Source organism: Aplysia californica, unplaced genomic scaffold (assembly GCF_000002075.1).
Source record: "Aplysia californica isolate F4 #8 unplaced genomic scaffold, AplCal3.0 scaffold00346, whole genome shotgun sequence".
NCBI lineage: Eukaryota > Metazoa > Mollusca > Gastropoda > Aplysiida > Aplysiidae > Aplysia > Aplysia californica.
This window is the reverse complement of record NW_004797616.1, coordinates 537316-544498: the sequence shown is the minus strand read 5'-3', so window position 1 is coordinate 544498 and position 7183 is coordinate 537316.

The window sequence follows — 7183 nt, the reverse complement described above, 5'->3', positions numbered from 1 at the left end:
GGGGGCTGTATGTATGTGTCTGTTTGTGTATGTGTGTATGTGTATGTGTGTGTTTGTGTGTGTGTGTGTGTGTGTGTGTGTGTGCGTGTGTATGTGTGTGAATGCGTGGGCGCACATGAGTAAGTGTGTATATATGTGCGTGTGTAGGTTTGTGCGTGTGTGTTTGTGTCTATTATTGTATGAGTATGTGTCTACCAAAGCATCAGATCTTTCGAGAGCAAAGATTTCCCCTTCTTTCGAACGTACCCAAAAACTGTTTCCAACAGAGCTAAAACGTCTGACCAAGAGTAATTCATAAATTTTCTCGGGATTTTATCTAGACAGAGAGTCGATATTAGCAGCGTTTGTCACTGAGAGAAACACAAAGCACGCCATCTGCCATCTTGTTTGAGCTTGAGTTTAAGCAAAGAGATGTCATCTTTCGACCTTTCTCTATTTTGGGCTTACCTCTTGATGTTATTCTATATTTTCCCACGTTTCTGCACTTCAATTTCTTGATTCTTCTCATTGTTTCTGCTAAAGCAGAAGCTCCTCCATCTCCCAAGATCGAAAACAAGCTGTGTTTGTCCTTGTTTCTGTAACTGACTGTTTTTTACTGGGTTGGGTAGTTGGCCCTCTGCAAACTGGCACTTTTCGGGCGACCAGACCTATGCTCCTTTTGTCGCCTCTTACGACCTGCAATATCACGGAAGGTGTATTCTTTGCTCCCCCATAGTAAAACTATGTCCCCCCCCCCCCACCTGCAGGGGAGAAAGAAATGTGCATCGACACTGTAACGGTCATATAGTGCAGGGATGAACGTAGATAAATAGAAGCTATTCTGGTAAAGGAAAGAAGCAGGACCTACCAGAGGCGCCTTCCAACCATCCGCTGTCAAATGGTTTAATTTTTAGTTTCAGAAAAAGTTTTATGGTGTTTGTAACACAGATAGTTAAAATAGGTGTCGAGGACTAGAAGTGTTACTACTAGAGAGTAACAAACAGAAAAGAAGGGGGAGGGACATGAACGATAGATATTTGATTATAAGAAAAAGGAACAAATCACACCAGAGCACCCCCCATCCACCCACCCTATAATAATGGGTCGTCAAAAAAGCGAGCCAGATATACAGAAACAGAAGATGGACAGTAAAATAGTCGGGCCTATCAGTGGTGCCCTTCAACTGCCCTTGAACTGTCATAAACAAGCCACAAAACTCTTGGTATGAAATTAAAGTGGAAAATGAGAAGCTGAGTCATAAAACGACAATGAAAACTTAAACTACGTTGTGGCAGACATTCAGAGCAGAAAACCTGCCTCACAGTTCAAGTGTAACTGACAGTTAAAAAAAACACCCACTCTGTCCACATGGCCATTATTGCATGGTTTATAAAAAGTAAGACGATATTGGCCACTTATCACCAATAAAACAAATAGTACAACGATATGGGAAGGAGCCAAAGAGGTTATATTTAGTACTAGTGTTCGTGGCAGCGATGTCCCCCATGTAAAGGAACGGGGGCGCGTGTGCCCACTTTGGGACGCTGCAAGGTCGGTAAAAAGTATTAGCTGGGCCACCGTTCGATGAACGGATTTGAGACAGAAGCGTGTTGATTGTTCCCAGTAGCTGGAAAAAGAATTTGACAAAGAAGTCCAGAAAAAGCGACGATGGGCATCAAACGAAAGGATCACAGACGAATTTAGCACCGAGTAAAAAAAAGAAAACATGAGGCTAGATCTATATGAGTCGCACACTTAAAATAGTGCTCAATATTGCGCGACAATGCGTGATAGTATCGAACGGAAGTACGACTTGAAATAAACAAACCGGGCGGATTTTCTAAAATTACAGAGACAGAAGCGTCGGCCTACAAAAGCGATCTACGAAATAAAGAAATTTAACTTTTTGCAGCCAAACTGTCTCAAAACTGAAAAAACGAAGGGCATTATGATCTGGAGAATATTTTAAAGAATCTTTAGGTGAAAAGCGCATGTCGATCGATGCAGCCATTAAAAAGCCTTTTGAATAGCAAAATTCGGCCCCCACAAATAGATAATAGAAGACAATATTGAACACTTATCACCAGTAACAGGAGAAGAAAACCCAGAAAGAGTACAACGATATGGGAAGGAACCAAAGAGGTTATATTTAGTACTAGAGTTCGTGGCAGTGATGTCACCCACGTAAACGAACGGGACTGTGTTTGCCCACTTTGGGGCGCTGAACCTCAAGGGCAAGACATGCGTCGTTCAATAGACAGGTGACTACTTTTTAAGACTCATATGGAGGCGTCTCGGTGTCTTAGGGGGAAATCTTCAAGCTTGCACAGAAAAAAGGGGCAGGGTGGTGTTTATTATACTAGAGCTCGTGGGGAGTGAGGGTGTGGGCTCAGATAGTTCATGTAAATGGGGGCACGTCGGCGATATTGATGAGGGTAAGAACGTCCCCATGTCTGACACGTGTGACGCCACTGTTGAAAGCTCTAGTATTATAAATATACTAGCTGGGCCCCCTTTCGGTGCATGAACATCAGCCCAAAGTTATTGGCCTACTATGTTTACACTCTACTGGATTGGAGCAATAAATCTTGAGAGATGCAAAAATAATTAGAAGATTTAGATCTATACTCTCAAAACAGTGCGCACGGTCAGTGAACGGAAACCTCACTTGTTTACAATGGTGTCTTAGAAGACGGACTTTCCCAAGATTAGATCTAAACGAAACTAATGAAAAACTGAAAATTAAACTTCAGTGACTCCAGGCTCCTCAATAAAACTGTGCACCTTTTAAATGATTCTGAACCACCATTTATTTTGTAAAATCCGAAAGTTAAATGGTTCGGAAGTTTTAGGTTGCGAAAGTGACGAACTTTCACCATTATATATTTAATATGATTAGTCTAATCATTAGATAACCTCTTTGGAAGGAACAGATTACCTGAGAACACCCACCAACACACCAATGACGTGCTATACAAACAAGGAGAGCGACGACAGAGTGATATCTTACAGCTTGACGGGAAACTTGCCACAACACTGAACATCGTCAAAACTTGCCACAACACCGAACATTCCCGACCACACAAACGTTACCTTCGCTCTTCTCGTCGAATGTGCAGAGGTTGCATCAAACCTCTTCGCATAGTTTTCGTTTTCTGCAACCTCTGCGTGATTTCCAGGAGCATGGCTTCCTCTTCCGACATCGGCATCTTCCCTCTGAACCTCATCTCACGGCTCTCCCTCCCCCCTCGTTTCCTCAACTTCGCCTCAGCTTCCAACTCCGCATCTAGATCCAGAATGTCCTCAGGGTCCCAGTACTGAATGTCCTTGCTCTGCGGGTCCTTCAAGTACGCTCGCCTGCCACTGATTTTCTTCTTGGACTTTGGATCAGACGAGACTTCGTCCTCCTGCTCAACGCCGGCATTTTCCTCCGAGATCTCGTCCCCGCAGTCGTGTCCTCTCTGATACTCCTCTGTCTCCACACCCGAGGACTCCTCCGGGGAGTGGGAGGACTCAGGACCCTCCCCACACTCTCTACACTCGCCACACCCGCCACACTCCCCTGACTCCTCCTGTATGAGAGACAGAGCGCCGTGGCTGATGCTGGTGGAGATAGAAGAGCTGTACCTGGACACTTTGTCCTCCAGTGGAATGCCATCATATGACATGATGGGCGTGGTGTCCGCTACTTTAAAGGGAGGGGCTTTCCCCACATGGGCGTGGCCATCTCTCGGGACAACGATCTCTGGGTGGACAAAGGCGTAGTCTTCCTGCACTCCTGAGGGGCGTGAGAGGGGCGCGCCAGCGAGCTCCATCATGCCCTGAGACCGCGTCATGGGAGCTGGCACCGCGGCCACGAAATCTGCTGTGTCGGAGACACTCTGGATAGAATCACATCCTTCTTCAGAGACGGAAGCGGAATCGAGGCCGCGTTCATGAACGACGTTTTCACGTATAGTTTCCAAACCTTCACCGCCACTGATATTTCCACGAGCGCTCAAATCTCCCCTGTCTTCCTCTTCCTCGCTGCCGGATTTTTCTAAAGTCCCGTACAACCTTTCAGAACCTGTTCCCGCCTTATGGTCGGGGTACTCGGCGTGGTCCTGTCTGTCTGGACCCCGACCCCTCCCCTCCCGACCCCCTTGACCCTGACCCCTCTCCTCCGGACCCCCTGGACCCTGACCCCTCTCCTCCGGACCCCCTGGACCCTCTCGGCCATCTTTGACCTCGTCTCTATCTTCACCGAGCGTAGAGTCATCCACCATAGCACACCTCCCAAGTTCCGGCGTGTTCATAGGCACGGTTACTCCCATCTCATCTCCCAGAAGGCCTGCATTGTCCGAACGCTCTTCATCATAGCCTCTCTGCATCTTTGCCGAGTTACTTTTCCCGTGAACAGCAAAACTACCAGACTTTGCCTCTGGCGTATCGGAAACGGTCGTGTCACCTGCGTGGGTCGAGACGTCGGTTCTTCGTTCAGCTAGGCGAGATTTCATTTCGTTTACGACGGTGAAGAAAATTCCTTTATCAGGCTCGGCGTCAGAAAGTTCTGCTTTCTTTGACGGGTTATTCTTGGTTGACTCTGGGGTGGGTCGTTTCCGGTCACACTCCCCGTCCACCTCATCGTCGAAATTCCCGGGGGAGTTTGTTGAGGGGAAGTTCCCGTTCATCTTCTTGATCAGACTTTTTGTGTAGACTTCGTCCAGCGTGTTGGAGAGAGCGGCCATGCCAGAGGAGCAGGGGAGTCCCTCTTTCTCGCTGTCTTCGTCCTGCGGGTACGTAAGTTTGCCGCTGAGGTCCTCCCCAAACTGCTCGTTGAAGTAAAGCCGCATCTCCGACGGCGTGCGGCTCTCCAGACTCTTGCACTGAGACACTTCATCGTCCTCATAATCCCTGGGGCTTCGGGGATAGAAGTTTTCTTCCTCTTCGTTGAAGCTGGCGGTGTCTATGACTATCCCTGGGCGGATGGAGGAATCCCCGTCCTGAAGGATGTCGTCAAGGTCAGACTGAAGGTCATCGATGATAGCCTCCAGACTCTCCGACTTCTCGTGGTCCAGGTTGTTCCCTTCGCCGTACGCGCCAAACCCAGACACAGCCGCCGCGTCGGAGGTGGCTAGATCCATGACGTCAGAACACAGATTTTGAGGGGTTTAAAAAAAATGAAGGGTCTCTTTTTCACGCCCCCATCGACACAGTTTAGATTAAACACAACTTCGATCCACACATTCAGGGAAGAATAAGTCGAATTTTCTCTCCTTCTGGTAGGTTGAAGTTAGTTCTTGTCTTAAACAGACCAAAAAAAAATGGTTTTAAATGTCACATGGATAAGTGGCAGAAAAAACAGTTCTTTCATCAAGATTTCACAAACACGTTGGTTGCTAACATTAAAAGTATAAATACTCCAAGTGAGCAGATATATAATTTTACGATAATAATTTTGCTTACGGCTTTCTCAATTATAATGCTATGTTTGATTGTGAATGTTCTAACAACACCAAGGAATGGACAATCCTGAAACTCAAAGACACGCTCAGGAAAGCTGAAGACCGGAAGGAGTGGAGGAAGCTGGTGGTCAAAACTTCAAAAGCACCCAAACGGACATCCGGTCTACGGGATAGGTGAAGGTGAAGGTGAATGTTCTGCGCCTCTGTGGCACAGTTCAGACCCAGAACGGATGCTAGGAGAGCGTGGGTCACTGTTCTAGAGAGTTCATCGACGTCATTGTGAACTTTGTGACTGATGAGTCGATCGGTGTGAGATGGAAAGATCCCAAGGGGAAAAGTTAATAGCTTAGATTGTAGGGAACTGGAAGGTGAGACAAAGGCATACGTTTCTGTACCCAGATGAGAGAGAGAGAGAGAGAGAGAGAGGGAGGAATAAGGCAGGGAAAGAGAGAGGGAGAGACGAGAGAGATGGAGAGAGGGAGAGGGAGATAAGAGAGTCGGAAGAACAGACACAGACTGGGAGAGAGAGGGAGAGAGAGAGAGAGACAGAGAGACAGAGAGACAGAGGGTCAGATAGAGACAAAGACACACACACACACACACACACACACACACACACACGCACACACACACACACACACACACAAACAGACAAACACACACACATTTCTGTGACTCTTCTCCAGGTTCCACGTGGTCTTCCCCTTGATCTTTTACCCTGTGCGTCATAGCTCACGTCACTGTACAAACTTTGCTAGTACACTGCTTTACCGTCAGTATGTAAAGTCTGTCGGCTCCACATTGAGTCAAATGGTGTGCTCCACACTCAAGCAAAATAACGTCTCTCATACCCCCCCCCCCCCCCCTCTCACATTTCATTACCCTAGAATTACGAAGTTTTATTCAATTTTTTGCTCAGTGTCTAGTTTTTTGTTTTGGTAAGTGTTTTACGGCGCTCGCAACTGCATAAGGTCATATGCGGGCCCTCCGAGATTTTTCGCTCTTGTCCGAGAAGGCTAGGTGTAGATCTTTCCTACCAGAAGATCAGGGGTGTGGCAGAAAGACAGCAGTAAGGAGGAGCAATGGAGTATCAGTAGAAAGGCTGCAGAAAGAGTCAGGAGCCTAGAGGAGGGGGCAAAGGAGGTGAGGGGGTGGGGGCAGAAAGTGGAAATGAAAGCAGACAACAGAACATTGCTAGAGAGCAGGAGAGGAGGTGAAAGGAGACAATTTTAGAGAAGAAAACTTTTCAGTCGCTACCCGGATTCGAACCAGGGACTTTTGAATGAGAGGCGAACACCTTAAACTCTAGGCCACGAGAGCCCCCAGTGTCTAGTTTTGAGAAATTTGACGTCAAGTGTGTTGAGTTTCACAACTTGTCAATATTTTCCGAATGCAACTCTTTGAATGAATTCATAACGACTTCAAGAATAGTCTTACCGTTTTGATAGAGCAGATAGAGCATTTGGTTTCTGACCTCAATGTCTTTGTAACTCAAAAAGGCCAAAAATGTCAGATAAAACTTTGTAGTTCTAAAGTAGAGAATTATTACAAGGTCAGATTATCTAATCCGAGACTCCACACCAATACACTCGCTAAAAGACGAAACAAATAAATAATATACTTTTTTAAAACTTGCCTATCTCCAGAAAGAAAACAAAAACATTTTTACTCCTTGAAACATAAATTATTCAAAATGACGAAATCGACATTGCTTCAACAGCTGTTGGAATGAAGAATTTGTATACTATTTTCACCCTTCG